The 18,267-nt window shown below is 37.8% G+C and overlaps 1 protein-coding gene across 5 annotated transcripts in view; it reads left to right on the top strand.

The window, feature by feature from the left end:
* TRAPPC9 (trafficking protein particle complex subunit 9) overlaps positions 1 to 18,267 on the top strand; it is a 508,745-nt gene that overhangs the window by 273,434 nt on the left and 217,044 nt on the right. The window lies entirely within an intron of this gene.

Genomic DNA, 18,267 nt, shown 5'->3' with positions numbered 1-18,267 from the left:
CAGAGGATACGAGTCTGGAGTTTTGTGCTGCTTGGGGAGACACAGGCACTGTCATCATTTTTTAATAATAATAATAATAAGCTGCTATGTAACTCTTTGTATTCACCAAACATTATGTAGCATAGGAAAAGTACGAATAAAGTAATACGGATAGGTACACTTTCTTCTCAAGGTATAATGAAATCAATTGTACTTCTCCTCTAAGAATTTCTTCGAGGTCTTGCTGCTGGAGGGTGTTATCTTCTGACACATGGAGTCCATTAACTTTTAAAACCATTACCTTTTAAAACCACTTCCTTTATATCAGGAAATTATTTTAATTCTACTCTTTCTGCATACCCAAAACAGGTTTTGACACCATCTTTTCCAAGCTTTCACTATAGGCAGTGTTTGACTTTGCCCATTGTTCGGTCTGCTAGAATCGTGCCAGGCAGCAGCACAGAGTGAGCACACATTAATAGGCAGCGCCTGTCCTCAGGATCTCATACATAAATAAACCAAAAATTGAAGGATTGTCACAAAAGAATTGGAGAAACTGAAGAGATCTCAATTCTACAATTATTTTTCTTTTGTAATTGAATGAGATTTAGGTAAATGGGCATTGGCTGAAGGGAATGACAGAGAAAGGGCGGGTACGGCTTTATGAAAAGACAAGACATTAATGGCTTGTTCCTGTCAAAACCGACAGATGTTGCTTAGTCCCATTATCTCTCATCTCTCACTCTTACGTGAAAGAAACTCACGTGTTTCTGGCTCTGTCACTTCATGGCACAGTGACTCAATTCAGCTCACTGAAACGGCAGGAAAAAAAGCCAGGAAAAAAGAAAAATAGCAGTTTATCTTTTTTTTTTCAGAGGGGAGGGGGTGAGGTTAGGAGATTGAATCTGTGTGCCTTGTAATGGGGGCGGTGGGTGCTGGGGCAAGGAGCAGCTGGCTCAGGTGGTGAGGAGCCAGCGCAGGCGGAAGAGGAGGGCAGGAGGGAGCCCAGCTTCTCCTACTCCCTGCTGAGGTGATGAGCTCTTAATTTAGCTTACTGTCGTAGGAAACACAGGAGCAAGTCTGAGGAAGGCCATGAGGAACAGGGACGACAGGTGGAGAGAGGCTCAGTTACACAGGAGGAAACCTTCATGAACAGCCAGTCTTCATGTGGGAGAGAACGCGCTAAGGAAGAGGCTGTCCGAACCTGTCCTGTCACCATACAAAGGGCTTAGCCCATCCCAGCTCTCTTTAACCTACATTGGTATCTGGTCCTGATAGCTACAGGTCCTGGGGTGCTGGGATATTTTTTTTCTTTGTAGTGATTTGTTATCTTTGAATACCCGTGACTTGGAAAAAGAAGGACACTACCTGGGGCTTAACCCTGACTTGGGAGATGGTGCTCGTAGGCGAGATACGCACATAGTGTTTGGAATGGCAGAGTTTATTCCGAGTTCTTGACTTCATGATGTGTATATATACACACTTCCTTAGTGAAGGAGAAATTTTATAAACATCAGACCAGTGATGGATTTAATAAACTGGGAGAACTGGAAATTCCTGGGATTTTGATGGTAGCACAAAGTTTTCTTTCAAAAAAAAAATAATCCAGGATATTTTTTGTTTCTTTCTGTAACAGCTAGACTACAGTAAGAGAAAGGGGAGAATATGATAAAAAACCACATAAACTCATAATTCGTGATCTTAACTGCAAATTAGTAAGTTATTTATTTATAGCTTTCATATCCAGTAGAGATAATCATGTTGTTTGTGGGAGGGGGAAAAAAAAGTTCCAGGTCACAGACTGATAAAATAGTGTTAAAATCAATTGTTGATATTTTGTGTGAAAATACATGATTTTGCTGTTCTAGCTACTAGAGTATTGTGGAAATCCTGCTGTTTACTCGAGATTTCCTCAACTTCTCTAATTAATCTTGATGCTTTTTGTACTCTCTAGTCCTGTGAAATCTCACACAGGTTTGCTACCTGTGCTGCATTCTCTCTTGCTTTCCTAGACTATTTAAATCTTATATGGGCTTAGACTAGCTTTAATTACTTGAATGGTGGTACCTTCGTTGCAATTTTGCATCACTATGATGTCTTGTTCTTGTAGCTGACTTTCTTGAAGTTAGCTGTTCACATACTACCTGATTTGCTTTATTAGCCCGATGTTCTTGGGAGAAACAAAGGTTATTTTTCTTTTTTTACCATTGGTTACTTTAGTTAGTAAAACCAAAGGCAGCTTTTTTGGAGTCTAATGGGCTAATGCTCCTGCATGGTCATGCATCGGCATGAAGCTGAAGACTGGTAAATTTTGGTATCTATTGACATTCAACTTTGCTGTAAACTTGTAAAATTCAATGCAAGTCAGTTACTAAAATACTTTCATTAAATTCTCACCTGGATCTCTTCCATGTGCAGAGATAGGTTAAAAGTAATTGTGAAGTAGACACGCTGGCCTTTATTGATGTGGATTCAACAAGCATGCAGCAATTGACAGTTGCCTTTTACTGGTTTCATATTTTCACTTTAAATACAATCGTTTCCATGAGAGAGTGGAAATGTCAAAGCTGTATCTGTAGTGAAGACAAAAATGCTTGACTGTAATTACTCTTCTTGGAAAATGTGAGAGAGGTTTTATCTGTTTGCCTTTCTGCTGTATCTGAGACTTGTATATTCTTTTCTTCATTTGTTTGTTGTCCAAGGGGGATTTTTTTCTTCTTACTGCCGTGTTTTGAGATTTATGGTGTGATTGCCTTCAATTTGAAACTTGGCAAATTTTATGAAATATGGAAATGTGGCCTAGTTCTGACCTCATATACCTATGCTGCATTTTGTAACAATGCCGCTAGCACATTTGATGGGCTTTCAAGTTCCTTTTATTTGCAGTCTGTCATCACAAAATGTATTTGGCTCCTGGTTACTATATAAAAGGATTAACGGTTCCTGACACAGCTGAAGTTTCAGTTTAGGGATCTCAGTTTAAATCTCCTCGCAACAACTGAAATATCAAGGGTTGTTACTAGAGAAAGATGGAGTCGCTTTGAGAGATGTGTGTAGACCTGTGCAAAACTGTACGTACATTGGAGAATCTCATCATTTCAGCTGGACTCTTTTGGCTGGTACAGAGCAGTATCTGGAGAGTTGAGTTTATCTGTTTGAGCTAATCTGTGACTTCAGTTTATTGTATATACAGAGCCTACGCTGTAGAACCAGATTTCAAATTAAAACAAAGTACTAGATCTTTGCATTTCACTCTGAAGCAGCAGATTTTTGATGATGGCAATGTGTAGAACACTTTTGCAAATAAAGCTTCAGGCAGTGGCTAATATTTTAATTGTCCTGTCCTTTAAATTTGCTCATTTCAGGCGTCTTGTCGATGCTAATGCTGTCTCCGTAATTGCAAGCTAGGCTGACTTGTGATTCCAGTCCTATTTGTTAAGTGAATGCATTTTATGTGTAACTAGTAACTTGCTGCTAGTGTATGGTCAGTGTAACTACTGACTTGTTTTATTGTCTGTTTAAAGCTCGCATGGATCTCTGAAAGAATTGTAAGGCATTTTTGCTGTGGTTTCCTACTTGTGGCTGGCTGCCATTCAGTGTTTGTAAGGATTTAAGAGTATAGGCAGCCTTGCCTGTCTGCATCTCTTTCTCTATAGCATTTCAGTGTTTGGGATCCAGTATAATTTATGTTACCAAAATCTGAATTGGGATACTTTAGGGTAAAACATCTCTGGAAATGAACCTTGTCGTTGCTGTCAATTAGGTGACTAGGTCTCAGTGTAAAATCTTCCTCTTTGTTCAAGATTCTGACTTGTGTGCTGTTGACATGCTGGAAATGTAGGTAAGATGTGATCAAAGGTACTGTTACTGTTGTGTGCCCACACATGTAATTTGTTTGCTACATAAATACACCTACAGGCTTGTTCCATACAGAGGTCTGAGCAACTACATGGAAACATGTATTTGTTTTGTAAATTCACAGATTTTTTTTCTGTATCATGTTCAGCATAAACATAGAGAAATAAGCTAAGACTTCATCACAGAAAACCATGTTTCTGCAAAATTACATTACAAAATTACATTACAACATACAACATACAAAAATACATTACAACAATACAACCAGATTCCTTCCAGAACATTCCTTGACACTTCTGAAGGGAATACCTCAACCATGGATGCAACTTCTAAAATAAAATCTGTTCCTAAGGGGTAAAAGTTGAAGATGAAAGAATAATCTTGCCTTTCCAACCAATAACTCATGAGTCTGACTATACAATGAATAACCCAAACTGATTTTTAAAAATATGGAAGGAGAATGTGGGTATGATGTGGGGGAGCCAAAGCCTATGAAGATGTTTAATGTGAGTATTGTGCTTTGCATCTATGAACAAAGTGAAATACGAGCTAGAAACTTGACTCTATAAGCAGATAACCTCTTTGATAACTCGTCCCTAACTAGTTCCCAGAGGAAAATGTTGCAAAATTCTCCTCTGCAGAACTGCTGGAGCTACTCTTTCGTACTGTGCATAGCTGAAGAAAGGTATCATTATCAGTCTCTGCTACTGCATCACCAACCAAGGCTCCAGTGGGATTTTAATAAAATAAATGAGCAAGTCTGTTTAACTGCAGAAGAAAATCCTATTCTTCACCATTTTATCTGGTTCCTTCCCTGAACTCCTCCCATGTCAGCTTTCAGTTTGGCTTGTGCTAATATGCTCTCCAGCATCTCCTTCATTTTTCTTGGCTTCTGTTGTCCTTCAGAGTGACAAAACTCAAGTCTTGCCATTCCCGTTCTCTGTCAGGGCTCGTGGGATGACATGGAAGACCTCATCTGTTTTGGCTTCTGATTAGAAGTCCTGAAACAGTCAAACAGGTGTCTTTTTCTGAGGGCAGGATGAACTTCAGACTTTTCTCTTCCGGCCAACATTATAAGACTGGAAGCTGGGGTGTTTTTTTGTAGTTTTGGGAATTTTTTTGTTTTAAAAAAAACAAACCCCACACTCTTGGAGAGCTTGATACTGGAGAATGGTGTATCTCTAGGTAGAAAGTTTGTTGTAACTTCCAAATTGTCCAACTGCACTGGTATAAGAAGGTGGTTGTTTTCACTCTGTTGCTTACCTCTTGTGAATTTATGGCGCTATTTTTCTGAGAACACTGAAATGTTTTTTTATCATCAGTGAGCGAATCATATCCCTATGAGAAGCATAATGTGCATATTACATATAGACAGACTGAGAAAAGATCATTACTTTGCCTCAGGCTACAAACCAAGACAGTAATATAGTGGGAAGCTCAGTCTTGCAGCCTCCCGGTTTAACCAGTGAATGACTCATGATACTGGCTTCAAATGCACTAGGAATGATTGATGGTGGATACAGATTAGAAAATGATTGGTCAGAACAGTGCCTCCTATCCAGGGTTTAATGCCGTGTGCTTTTCACACCAGTTTTGAAATTAAACTAAAACTGTGGGACTACATTTTGCCTCGGGCAATATCCCTGATTAATAAGCAAAGCAAATGTTTTCCTACATTGAATTACTTCCAGTACCTTTATTTACACATCAGTGTATTAGAGTAGTCCTTTTGCTTGTAATTTGGCTGTTTAGCAATGCTTTTTTAGTTACTTTCTTTAGCTGCCACTGGTCTGGAAATGAAGTGGCTTCTGAATGTGAAGACTTCCAAATATCCACCTCAGCATCACAGCATTATTTCTGTCCAAAGACCTTCCTGATCCTGGAATTCCAAAAAAACCCACATCTAGGAAGAGGCTTTATTTTTAATTGCAGGTAGAGCATCCACAAATCCATGCTTAGTTTTTTCCAAGCCCAGTTCAGTATAAAGGTTCAAAGGAACTTCAGGTGGGATGTCAAATCCCTAATGTCCTCCTCATCATGCAGCTCGCTGCTTTCCTTCTCCTTCCTCAAGTGCAGTGGAAGGAGGACTTTTAATTGACCTAAGATGAGGGCTGCTACAAGGGAGGATTTGTGCATTCCTCTCTTCCCAGTTGTCTACTGGGGTTTGGCTCTGGTGTTTGTATAGCTGTTGGATAAGTCAAATTAAGGAGTTGATCTCTCTGAAAACAGTTTTCTCCCCTCACTGTCAAGTCTTCCTTCAGATTATTTCCTCAATTACGTTGTGCACTGTTTCTACCTAATTCTTTCCAGATTTGCTTCTTGCCAGACTTCCCAGTGCTGATTTAACACCAGTCTGACAGATAGTTTTCTGTAGCGTCTGAGATTTGAATGGCTGGTGGGAAGATTGCCCTCATTGCTTTGAGACCTGCAGACTCGGATCCTCTGTTCCCCAAAAGAGAGAGGAAATAGTTTCCTAAGGAAGTAGAACCTCCTTCATCCCTATCCCAGTCCCTTCTGTATGTGATCCTCGTTAAAAGTTGTGTCTTATGACTGATGCCCTTCTCTCTGGGCTTCAGCATACCAACGTTAAGACCTGCCACTGCTGGAGTACTTTATAATACCAGGCTGGTTCTGTGCATATGAAACCCCGTTGCAGAATATCCTTTGATCGGTGTTCAGCTAGATCTTTTAAAATACACAGCTCTTAAGAACTGACTGCTCAATTTTAACCAGAATTTGCAAATTATCTGATGAAGCTTCATTTTCCTTTAGACTTGCATGACTAAATGTGAGAAGGGAAAACAGAGTAATCATCAGTGAAAATAAACAAATAATGACTTAATAATCACAAATCTGAGAAAGCAGTATTAATTATTCATAGAGCGTGATTCATCTTAAAATTTACTGTTAGACTGGCAGCTGAAATAAAGGCAGATGTTTCTGCTTTGTCCCAGAGGGCTGGAAATACAGAATTGGAGTCAATTTTGATATCCACATAATGATCTGGGAGGGTGTGGATGTCTGTATAGTTGTTACTTGTGTATGAAGTTTGTTCTCAATGACAGATGGAAAGGCTTTTTTCAGTATTTGTACTGTTTCTAGTTTCTTCTGTATGTTGTGTAGAGACTGCACTGTAACATCTTTCATTTAGCAGTTGCTGCATATTTTGGAACAAATATTTACAGGAATAAAGACAAATGAAAAATGCCATGTATTAAAATTTGAATAGATATTTTTAACTTATGAAATCATTTCTACGAGTTACATTTCACTTTTGAAGTGCTTTGCAAATGCACTTAAATACCACAAACCCATGGTTTCCAAATACAACATTTGGATTGAAGGTGGAGGCACTAAAGCAAAGTGGAGTGAGAAAGAATAAATGCATTTCTGACATAGGCTTGACGTTCCAGGTCTCAGAACAGCTGGCTTTGTCCTCCACCTTTATTGTAAATTTATTGTGATACTTTGAATAAGTTGGTTTTGTTTACTTTGGTTGAAAGGAGTATTGTGAGTGAGCTGTGAAAGTTTTAAAGAAGTAAAGAAGTTGAAAAGCACTAAACAGTACAGTATGGAATCAATACCACGTAGCTGGACTGAACCTGTGCCATCATCTGGTCTGGACCCCACTTAGAGCAGGGCCAATCTTAACATGAAAAAGAAATGCCAAGTCAGGGCAGGTGTGACGAGTGTCACCATTGTTTTGTAACTTCCCAAGGTCAACCCATGAATCAGAGGCAGGTTTCACTGCGTGTTTCCAGCCCAACTCTGTCTTCTAGGTAACTTGCGTATAAATACCTGCAAAGGCCTCTTATGTGCACTGTACTTTTTCTTCAGTCATAACATTATTTCTATTTAGAATTTAAGGCGAGATGAAGGACACAGGGTTATGAAAAGGAAAGGGAAAACAAATTGTGAAAGCTAAATAGCTTTACTAGAATGGGAGCCCTGAATCTGTTGCCTTAGTTAAGGTCTTAACAAGGTGCAAGATCAACACAGGAAACTTTGGTAGATAACAGTTTTCTACTTGTGTCATCTTTTCTTTTAAAAGAATGTGTATTTAAAATTTTCAGCAGTGGTTTAGCTTCTCAGCATTTGATTTAATCTGGTTAAAATATATGGCATCATCTTGGTTTGAAATGTGGCGACATGATCTTTCTTTCAAAAAAAACCCACCCAAACCCAAACCAGTATGTGTTTGTATCCGGGTCTTGTCCTACTGATCAACACATTGATATGAAAATAACGGGGATTTACTTGAGCACATTGGGACAAGTTGTGGTATTTACAGTTACGTGTGTGTATTTTTCTTCTTGTCCCTGAATTTTGGCATGCGTACTATTACAAATAGAGTTTATTAGTATATATAAATAAATCATGCAGTGCAACAGAAGGGAGCCAGCGGTGGCCTGCCTAGCTCTGTTCTCTCTCATCACAGAAATTTTTGGTCTTGTTGCACTGATGGTGTACTGAATCGCAACAGGCATGTAAGGATGTCCAGGCAGCAAGAGAAAAGTGATGCTGTTTGCATATGTCAAAAATTGTGCATGCATGGCCTTTGCAGGTCCAGGTTTGGAGTGTGGTTTATGTTTCTTTGACGAGGCTAGCGTCTGGCTTTATTGGACACAGAGACCAACATATCCTAGCTGTTTCTCTTGTGGAAATGTGAAAACCAGAACAGTTTGCCTTAAAGATGTTGCAAGAAAGCTGCTTTCCATTCAGTTCTTTTGTTCAGCCAAGGATCTGATCCTGTGGGGTTAAAACATCTAGAATTATTCCTCATTATTAAATAAAGTTCTGTAGCTATTATGTGGAAGCTTTCCAGTACTGCTAGGATTCCTAATTTTCGTCTCAGCTATGACAAAATGTAATAGCTTCTTATGTATTTTAATTCACATTTTTCCTGAGCACCCTGAGAGTGTTTACTGTCAGCATTTTCATCTCGGAGATTTGAATGATTTTTCTCTTTAACATTTTCTTTAGTGAGTCGGTTCTTTTCTGGAAGCTTGTTGCCAAGCTAACTTCATTATGCTATTATTATTTAGTGGGGTTTTTTTCCACTAGAGAACACCAGAACTTCTAAGAACTTAATTTTGCCAGTGGTTGACCTTTTGTGGTATTGAAAACCCACACATTTTCTTTGGGAAGATGGTTATATTTTATCTGTAGGACATCAGTCTGGGAGAACTGCTTGAAAAGAACTTCTTACAGCTACTTTTCTGTACTGATGCCTAAAATAAAATTGGTAATAATTACCAATGCCTCTTCGCATGGCTTAATAATAGAACACCCTATCAACTGAAGGTTTCATATATCATTTCAAGGGAGAAAACACACATGGAATTTTAACAGCCTCAGGCCTTGTCAAAACAAGTGATTTTAAAAATTTGAATTTCCTGTGGAAGACGATAGTTCATTTGCTTCAGCATTAGCAGTATTTGGATCACTGACTTAAACACACTGCTGACTATTATTCTGAACCAACGTACACTCGAGCTCCTGGCTGTTAGCTAGTATGAAGTGCATGAAGTTGTAGGAAGAGGGCGTTTGGCTCCCGAGTATGTATATTCTTTTATATTCTTCTGCAAAATAATTTTGGAATTATTTATGCCCACCTTGTCCACAAGCATTCTTTTGTAATGTCAAGTAAAAACAAAGCATGAGACTAATGGAGATTTGATCTCCTCAGAGAAATAGGATTTTACCACATAATGAACTGTTGGTGAACAATTACTCCTATTAGTATTACCTGTGGTTGTCACATTGCAGCAGAGATTTCTGTTTCTGCCAGCTAAATCAAAGTGACCAAGGCAGAGAGAATTGTGCATTTGCAAGATTTAATGGTCTTATTCCTTCACCCAGACCATCTTGTTATTCATTTGAGGAAGCTAATATTTTTTGTCTCAGCTTCCACATTTTGCTATAAAATGTGTTTATTGCTGTTCCTATTTTTAGACACAGTTTTATGTGTTTGTATTTATAGCATTTCTATTGCATGTGTGTTTATGTACATGTACAAAAAATGTACTGAGGCTGTATGCAGGTCAGTTTAGTTTACATGATTAGTGTGTGACTGTGCAAAAATAAAATTTGGAGGAGAAAAAAAGCCTGTGGACAAAACTATGGAAACCAGGATAAAGAAACTTGCTAATTTAGTCTTTGAAGACACAAGTGATATTTTCACCCGGCATTCACTTGCTGAATATTCCAGAAATAGACTTTATTCATATCCCTGTAGGAGAGACGTGGCTGCAATTTATGGAAAACCTCATCATGCTTTATGAAAAAGCTGAATGCTGCAGCTTTAACTGAAGCGAACTGCTTCATAAATGTTGCAATGCTATGAGTGGTATAGAAGTACACCTTTTTTTTTCCTTTCTGGCAGGCAGTATGATTTTATTGCTTGAAGATGATTCCTGCAGAGTTCAAAGAGAAAAAAAAATGATCTCAATGAATTTTTGAAAGAATTCGATGCTGGCTAATAAAAAGATTTTCAAAATATTCTGACAACCTGATTGACAAGATGTGCTTTCCGTGGACCGTATACTTCTGTTGTTTCTGCTCTGACGTGTATAGTGTCGCATTGCAATTAAGTCCTCCATTCTTGATTTAACTGTCAAGAACTGAAGTTCAGAGAGAAACTTATGCTGGGGCCCAGCTCTGGATACCTGCAAACCTTCGAGCTTTCATACATTAATGGTGGTAAAAAAATGGGTCAATAGAAAAGAACTTTGCTGTGTAGTGATATTTTTTTCTGACGATGAAAGCTCTTAGTCACAACAAATTATATTCTTTCCTTATACCAACAAGTGCATACATGCTGAGTAGAAATACTGCCACAGTGAAACTGGTGCTTTTAGTGTCCCTGCAGTGTCCTTGGCAGAGTGCTTGATGGATTAGCAAGAGAAGTGGTTCTATTACACAGATTAGGGGCAACTCATTCTTCATAATAACATTTGATTATGGTACACCATTATGATTTACCATTCAATGCATACAAAATTAAATTTATATTAAAGTCATATATTACCCCCCCAACAAAAAAAAAAAAAAACAAACAAAACCAACAACAACAACAAAAAAAAAACACCAAAAAGGAAAGAAAAAAAGAATAAAGGATTCACTGTAATTTTAACTTGCTGGTTTTGAGTTTGTGAAGCACTCCCGGCTCCCTGGGGCCCACAACCTCAGGATTTTAGTACCTTCTGCGGCTTGGGTAGACACCAAAGAGGTACCCAAGTCTCTTAGCTCAGATGTTGTTTGTTTAATGCCCCAACATACAGTAGAGGTACAGATGAATGAGTGCAGATGGAATATAGAGTATAGCCTAATAATGCTTTAAATGGGCCTAGAACTGTTTTCCCTCATTCCTGTGACCTGACTCCCATCTCTGTTCCTTCCAAAGCTGAAAATAGCATATATACTTACTGCAAAGAAAGCATGTTGGTGTTGGATTTTGGCTTTTCACTAAATGGAACAATCTAGAGTATCAGGAAGATGTAAGAAAGCCCTAAAGAAATATTGAAATGCATGAAAATTTCAAAGGAAGAACCTTTTTTTCTTTTTTTTTTTCCTCCAGAAAGTAATTAAGTATCATGAATATTTTGGTTACTCTGCAATAAGCAAATCCTTAAGGGACGAAAATATGCTCTAACTAGCTGCTTTGCAAATGTATAAAATTAATAATGTGTTTGATTAAAACTTCTGTATTGCTTGCTTAAGCTTTGCACTGAATTCTACAAACATTTCATATAGAGTAGTTCATAAATCCTGTAAGGTACACTTACCATCTTTGTCAAAATCTGATGTATGTACTGTTGATAATTAAAGAAAATGTTCAAAACTCGATACAAATTCAGAAATGCCAGAAAGAAAGAAAAAGGTCCTTGTATTATTGAGACCTTGTACAGTGCCAGGACTTGGTATTTTTGCTTAGAGTTGGCTTATGTATATGATATTTCAGATATGCTTAAGTATGCTGGAGATATGTGACAAAGGCTGAATGGGAAAGCAATGCAGGGAAGAGGGCAGAAATATGGAACTTAAGTTCTAAACTGGCAACAGACTGTTAAAGGGATTTCTACTTGATTTAGTTTAGTATTTTTAAAATAGAATAGTTAGAATAATTTTACTTTCTTTTCCTGAAAACCTTTAATAGGCTCGCCATGAAATAAAGATTTTCTTCCCTAATTGTGAATCTGTGGGGGAACGAACTCATGTGATCTCAGTACAAAGACTTAAAAATAACGTCAGGAAATTAGCTTATAAATTCTTGTGCTGAATACATAAATTGCATAATAATTAGGGGTTATAATCAAGTCTTAAATAAAATGAGTTTATTTAACTAATGCATGCGCTGCAAATGCTGTTAATACAATGCTTTTCAATTATTTGTTTCTCGAATTATTGTCTCTAGGTCACCTTCTTACCTCTTTGTTTGCTGAATTTTATTATATACCCTAGTGATTTTCCAACTCAAAAATAGAAAAGGGCCATAATGACATTATTGCTGTGGTTTTAGATGCTGAAATTTTCTCAAAGCCCTTGAGCAAAGTGAAACTGAACCAAAACTGGTGGCATTCATCAGCCACAGCAAACAAGCTGTATCACTCTTCACGTCAGAAATAATTTTAATGTTTCATTACAATCCATAATTAAGTATCCACTGTTTCCTCATCTCCCTCTCCCCAATCTGTTTACTTGGCCATTCATAATACTGGCATTTATCTGACCTCTGTTCCCTAGAATTTTTTGTAGGTCTTTAATTCTATTTTCCAGATTATCCTGAGGTGAAAATTTTTGCTGTCCTCCTCAATGACAAAGGCTGTTAGAAACACGAGCTAGTAGTCTGCAGTATAACTTTAGTCGCAAAATTCCATTCCCAAAGCTTCAAGAAGAAGAAATACTGAACAGAAAAAAGGGAAAGTCACATGAAAAACGATGTATGTTGTTTCATTTGGAGGGAACAAAAAATCAATTGAATGTTTTCATTTGTTATAATATCTGAAATCTTATGTGAAGCAGAAAAAAATCACAGATGGTAATTCTGCTTTAAGAAAAGGGTAAATCACAGGAAGAAAAGTTCATTTTAAATTCAGATCCCTGGCAAATAAAATAAAAATCAGTCTGCTTGCATTTCAGATCAAAAAAGTAAACAGTAAAAGATATGAACTTGAAATAAATCAAACTTCCAGATGTTTCTGAAAAGTTTGGAAATGAATCCTGATAATTTAGCAATTTCATTCTGTATTTTTATTATAATAAAATTATCATTATTTGATCAAATAATGTGAGATAGAAATGCAACAAAGAGGTTTGGATTCCAAAATGTTGGTGTGCTTGTGGCCTCAAAGCTGTTCCAAAGTGGCAAAAAAATGAAAGAAGCAAAAGAAAGAAAAAAGTCTTATTTTCTTTCCCTGGTCAAATTGAATCACAGCTCTCCTTGCACGCTGCCCAGCACAGCACTTAGAGCAGCAGCTCCTGGTTTTCACTTTGGTGATTCAGAGCAAATTAAGTTGGAAGCCCCATATATTGCCACCTTAATATGATTTAATGGATGGTACTCCTTTTGAGCCAAATTTATGACCAACAGCAGATCCATAAGAACTTGCAAATTTAACCGAGTTACGATGCAGATTTATAAGAGATTTCTTTCAGCACAAGAGGAGCACAGTAGTTGCTTATTTTAACAGAAATGTAAAAATCTGCAGAAGCTGATAATGTTTTTCCAGTCATTTCATCACTAGGCAGGGAAATAGTCAAGACCTTTCAGGCTTACAAGGAAGTTTTTTAATTATACTTGTCAACCTACCATAAGAACAATCACCAGTTTCAAATCATGTATTTCATTTTAAGGTATTCATGATGAGGCTTTAGCTACAAACTTTACTTTCATTTTATTCTGTGATGCACAGAAGCTTAAAAAGAAGTTTGTGCCGGTTAAGATATACATGCTTTCTTGACTGTAACCTTTCAAGCTGATTTTAACTTGGTGTAATGCCTGCAGAATACCCTGCATAGCACATCTCATCTGGTCAGGACCTTAGCAAGACACTTCGGTACATGGGATCAGCATACAGCAGATAGGAGAAGCAATCTGGGAAGTCCTATCATCTGGAAAACAAGCAGTGATCTGATTTTAATTCAGAAATGTCAGATTATTCTTAATTTTAGATGCTGTGGCATTTGCCTGCTGATGATATTATGGAAAACTTGTTTTCATGTCTTGACACCTTCTCCCTTACGGGCCACTTTAGGTTGGGGGTTGCAGTGTCATGAGTTAAAAAACATTAGTAAGAGAAGAATTAGGAAATTAGGAGTGTCTCCACGTTTTGGAATGGTATTGAAGATTATATATATTGGGATGATTAATTTTCTTTGCTGTTAATTGCAAAAATCTATTTGAATTTGACTGACTTTATATTCCAAATTGGCAATGAATCTGTACATGATGGCTAGCACAAGTGTTTTTGAAAATATGAATCAAATTGATTAACAGGCATTAATAATCACAGGGAGATTTTTTTTAAGACTTTTTTTCCCCATTAGTAATAGCTATCAGTATTTTAACAACTGCTCTCTTTAAATGAAATATTATGCATGTTTTTGTTCATAGAGAATTTAATAAAAAGAATTTTGCAATGTCTTTTTTACCAAATCGAAATACATGGTGTTGCATGTAAAACTAGAAAATAAGAATACCCATTAGAGTATGAAATTGGGCAGTTGTGCCCAGAAAGCCAGCTGTATCCTGGGCTACATCCAAAGCAGCGTGCCTGGCAGTTTGAGGGAGGCGATTCTCCTTCTCTGCTCTGCCCTGGTGAGACCCCACCTGCAGTGCTGCATCCAGCTCGGGGGGTACCAGCATAACACGGACATGGACCTGTTAGAGCAGGTTCAGGGGAGGGCCATAAAAAAGGTCAGAGGGCTGGAGCACCTCTCCTGCCAAGAAAGTTGAGGTTGTTCAGCCTGGAGAACAGAAGGCTCCAGGGGGACCTTATTGCGGTCTTTCAGTTCTTAAAGGGGGCTTATAAGAAAGATGGGGAGAGATTTTTGACCAAGGCCTGTAGTGACAGAACAAGGGGCAATGGTTTTCAACTGAAAGAGGGTAGGTTTAGATTGGACATAAGGAAGAACTTTTTTTAGGGTGAGGGTGATGAGACACCAGAACTGGTTGCCCAGAGAAGCTGTGGATGCCTCATCATTGACAGCGTTCAAGGCCAGGCTGATGGGGCGTTGAGCAACCTGGCCTAGTGGAAGGTGACTAAATCTTTAAATGTCCCTTCCAACCCAACCATTCTATGATTCTGTGAAATTGGAGAAGAAGTTTGAGTAATGCATCACCCATTTTAAAAAATAATTTAATATATGAGATTTACTTTTTTCTTAATACGTTCTCTCCAGTCTTTTTTTAAGGCAAGGCTTCCCTAGGCATGTACTTTGAAGACTTAATGCAGTTACAGTTACGACTAAGTATTTTGATTAGTTTCTAAACAATTTTGTTTTTCACTAGTTTTGCTTATACATTCTAATTTAGTATCATTGAGCCTTGTTTTAGAAGAAGGGATTAACTGCATTTTCCCCTGCTTGCTATGTACTTTATATTTAGCTTTCCACTAATTCTGGCTGTGTGAGTGGGCAACGGTATTTGTTGCAGTTCATTGTGTGGATATACAGGAAAGAAATATAAAACTAGATTCAGCAAAGCAATATTTAAGTAAAACAATTTTTTAAACATTTATTAAAAACAAAGTGTAAAATTATATGCATACTGAGTCAAAGTTCTCTTCTTTTTTTGGTTATATCTCTCCCTCTGTTATCCTGTGTAGTTCCTGTTCTGCCTAGGAAAGCAAGCAAAATAAGGCCATTTTCCCCATAAAAAATACCCCAGGATAGATTCAGTCTAGGTGTATTTTACTAGATTTCAGTTGTTTACCCACTCTGGGTGTCAAGCATACACGGTAGAGATTACTGCAGGTCATACTATGGAAAGTGCATTAAAGGCATACATGTTTAATTGCAAAATACATCATAATGGACTGACCTTAGTAATAATAGCAAAATAATTGAAGCTTTAATTTTCTAAATACTTGGACATCGAGTAATTCTACACCAAAAAGTTCCCATTGAACTGCACGGGTGGTTCACATTTTTCCAATAGGTACCTTCCAGGTTTGGAGCATTGCCATGCTTTATTTAGTCTGTGCATAGACCTGGGAGCCTGCAGCACGTAAGTTAGCTCTGCTACCATCTTACTATGAATAGTTGCCAAATTCTTGGATTTTTGTTTCTGCCTCCATAAATTCCCAGTTTGTTTGTGTTTGTTGTTTTTTTTTTCCCTAGACCTTTCATAGCTCTTTTGACTTCTCATTACCTATTAAGAAATAAAACTGACTTCTGTCTCTGGTCTGGGAGAAACGCAGTGGAGGTCTTCTCAGTAAAGGTGATCGTATTTTGACAGAGGTCTTAATGATGCAGCAATTTTCATGATAAGAACTATTTAATAATTGTATAGCATTAGTTATAGCATTAGTCTAATATTATCAGAGAGTCTACAGGTGGCACGGCGTCTTGATAGGCATAAATAAACTAAGGGCATCCAGACCTCGAGTCATTTTGGGGTTCTGCTAATACTTGCAAGGGAAAATTCTGGCACTGTGTGTCAAAAACTTCCCAAATTCTGCTCCAAGAAATGAAGAGCATAGCAATAAAGTCCTTATCTGCCAGCTCCTCATTCTATGCCTTATCCTGCAAGACCAGCCCTTCTCTCATTTTATTGAAAAAAATTGCTTTTGCTGTTATATTTCTTGCAGGAAAATTGACCTTTAGGAAGTCTCCCACTGCTTCCTCGATTTATAAATCACTATCTGACAGTGTAGTTCTTTCAGCCCTGTGCATAAATGGGAGACAGATCTTTAGAGACCTGTAACAAAATCAGAATTAAAACCAGAAGCAGTCTCACACTTGAGCTAATTTTTCTTTCATAGGGATGCTCATTTAGGCATCTTATCCTGGTGCACACTGAACTGCACTACGACTTCTGTTGTCTTGGGCTTTTTTGTTGACTGTATGCCGTTTGTAACTCTGCAGCAAAACTATCACAAAAGGTGTTACTTGAAGCTGTTTAATGTTTCTGTCTGCACCAAATTCTTTCATAACATACTAGGAGAGCTTATCTTCTATACACTACTATTTTCTGTGTCGATAGTAAAAACAATTTCTATGTCCACCTTTTTGCCTGTTCTCCTTCTCATAGGGAGTTGACAGAATAGAAGTTGAAAGTAGAAATACGCATAATATCAAGAATCAGTTCTTCCTGAAATATGTTAAGACACCACACTTGATTGACTGCTTGAGTATAGGGAATATGTGGGTGAAAAGGGCATGAAGTGATACTGCTCTACCACAATTCATGCTGCCCATGGGAGCAAACCAGCACGTAACTATGTCCAAACTTTACTTTTAGCTCAGCCTTGCTTCCTTTGGCATTTTTTCTGCTTTGATTTTTACCATGAAACTTACCAAATTTGATAAATGGATCGAATGAAGTTCAACCCAGTTCAGGGCTTAAATCTAGGCATATGTCTTATTTTAAGAAATCGGGGACAACAAAATCATATTTATTACATAAATTGTTCGCTGGTGATAGGTTACTTTTTCTTCAATGTAACGTCCCATTTTTTTTCCTGCAATTTTTAAGTGAAGCGAAAGGCAGCTATTTCACAGTCAGATAATGCTGATGTTAAAACTAGCAGCCTGCCAGATATTGCTCTCAAGTAAAACTGTTTGGAAACATCTTATTTTCATTCAGAACCTTAACGGGGGACTGCATGACCTCTGCCTCCTTAAGTCACCTACATCTGCAGCCAAGTCCAATGTTCAGGCTCTAGTGTGATAGTCACATAAAATACTGCAATGCCATGTGCTCATGATGCTTGTGAACGAAGTTAGAGAGAGAAAATGAGTGTATTTGTTGCAGATTTTAACATAAATTAAGGAAACGGGAAGGAGACTCAGAGTCTTTATAACTTATTACTAAATGAAAAAACTGTGTTTTTCAAGAAAATGAAGTCTTGTACTATATTCATATCACAAAGTGGTATATGCAGGTCTCGGACAGAAACTGGGGTTGCACGAATTTAAAATTTCATAATGTAATTTTCAGATTCAAAAACAGGAGTGCTGTTAGCCAAGATGCCAGTTCTACAGTGAATTCACCAGTACGACAGAGGTGGTTGAGGATAGCTGGTTTTATTATGGGGTCATGAGATCTTAAAGCAGTCCTGGTACACAGCTCTAATACGAAGATTTAGCTGGGTAGCAATGTGGAGTCCTTTAAGGGGCTGAGCAAGATTACTCCTCTGAACAAGAAAGGGGTTCAAGCTGGAGATTTGCCTCCTGCAACGGGGAGCAGGCAGAGGGGCACCTCAT

This window comes from Falco peregrinus, chromosome 3 (assembly GCF_023634155.1).
Source record: "Falco peregrinus isolate bFalPer1 chromosome 3, bFalPer1.pri, whole genome shotgun sequence".
Taxonomy (NCBI): domain Eukaryota; kingdom Metazoa; phylum Chordata; class Aves; order Falconiformes; family Falconidae; genus Falco; species Falco peregrinus.
The sequence above is the reverse complement of the archived record's forward strand: the minus strand, read 5'-3'. Positions and strand labels throughout refer to the sequence as shown.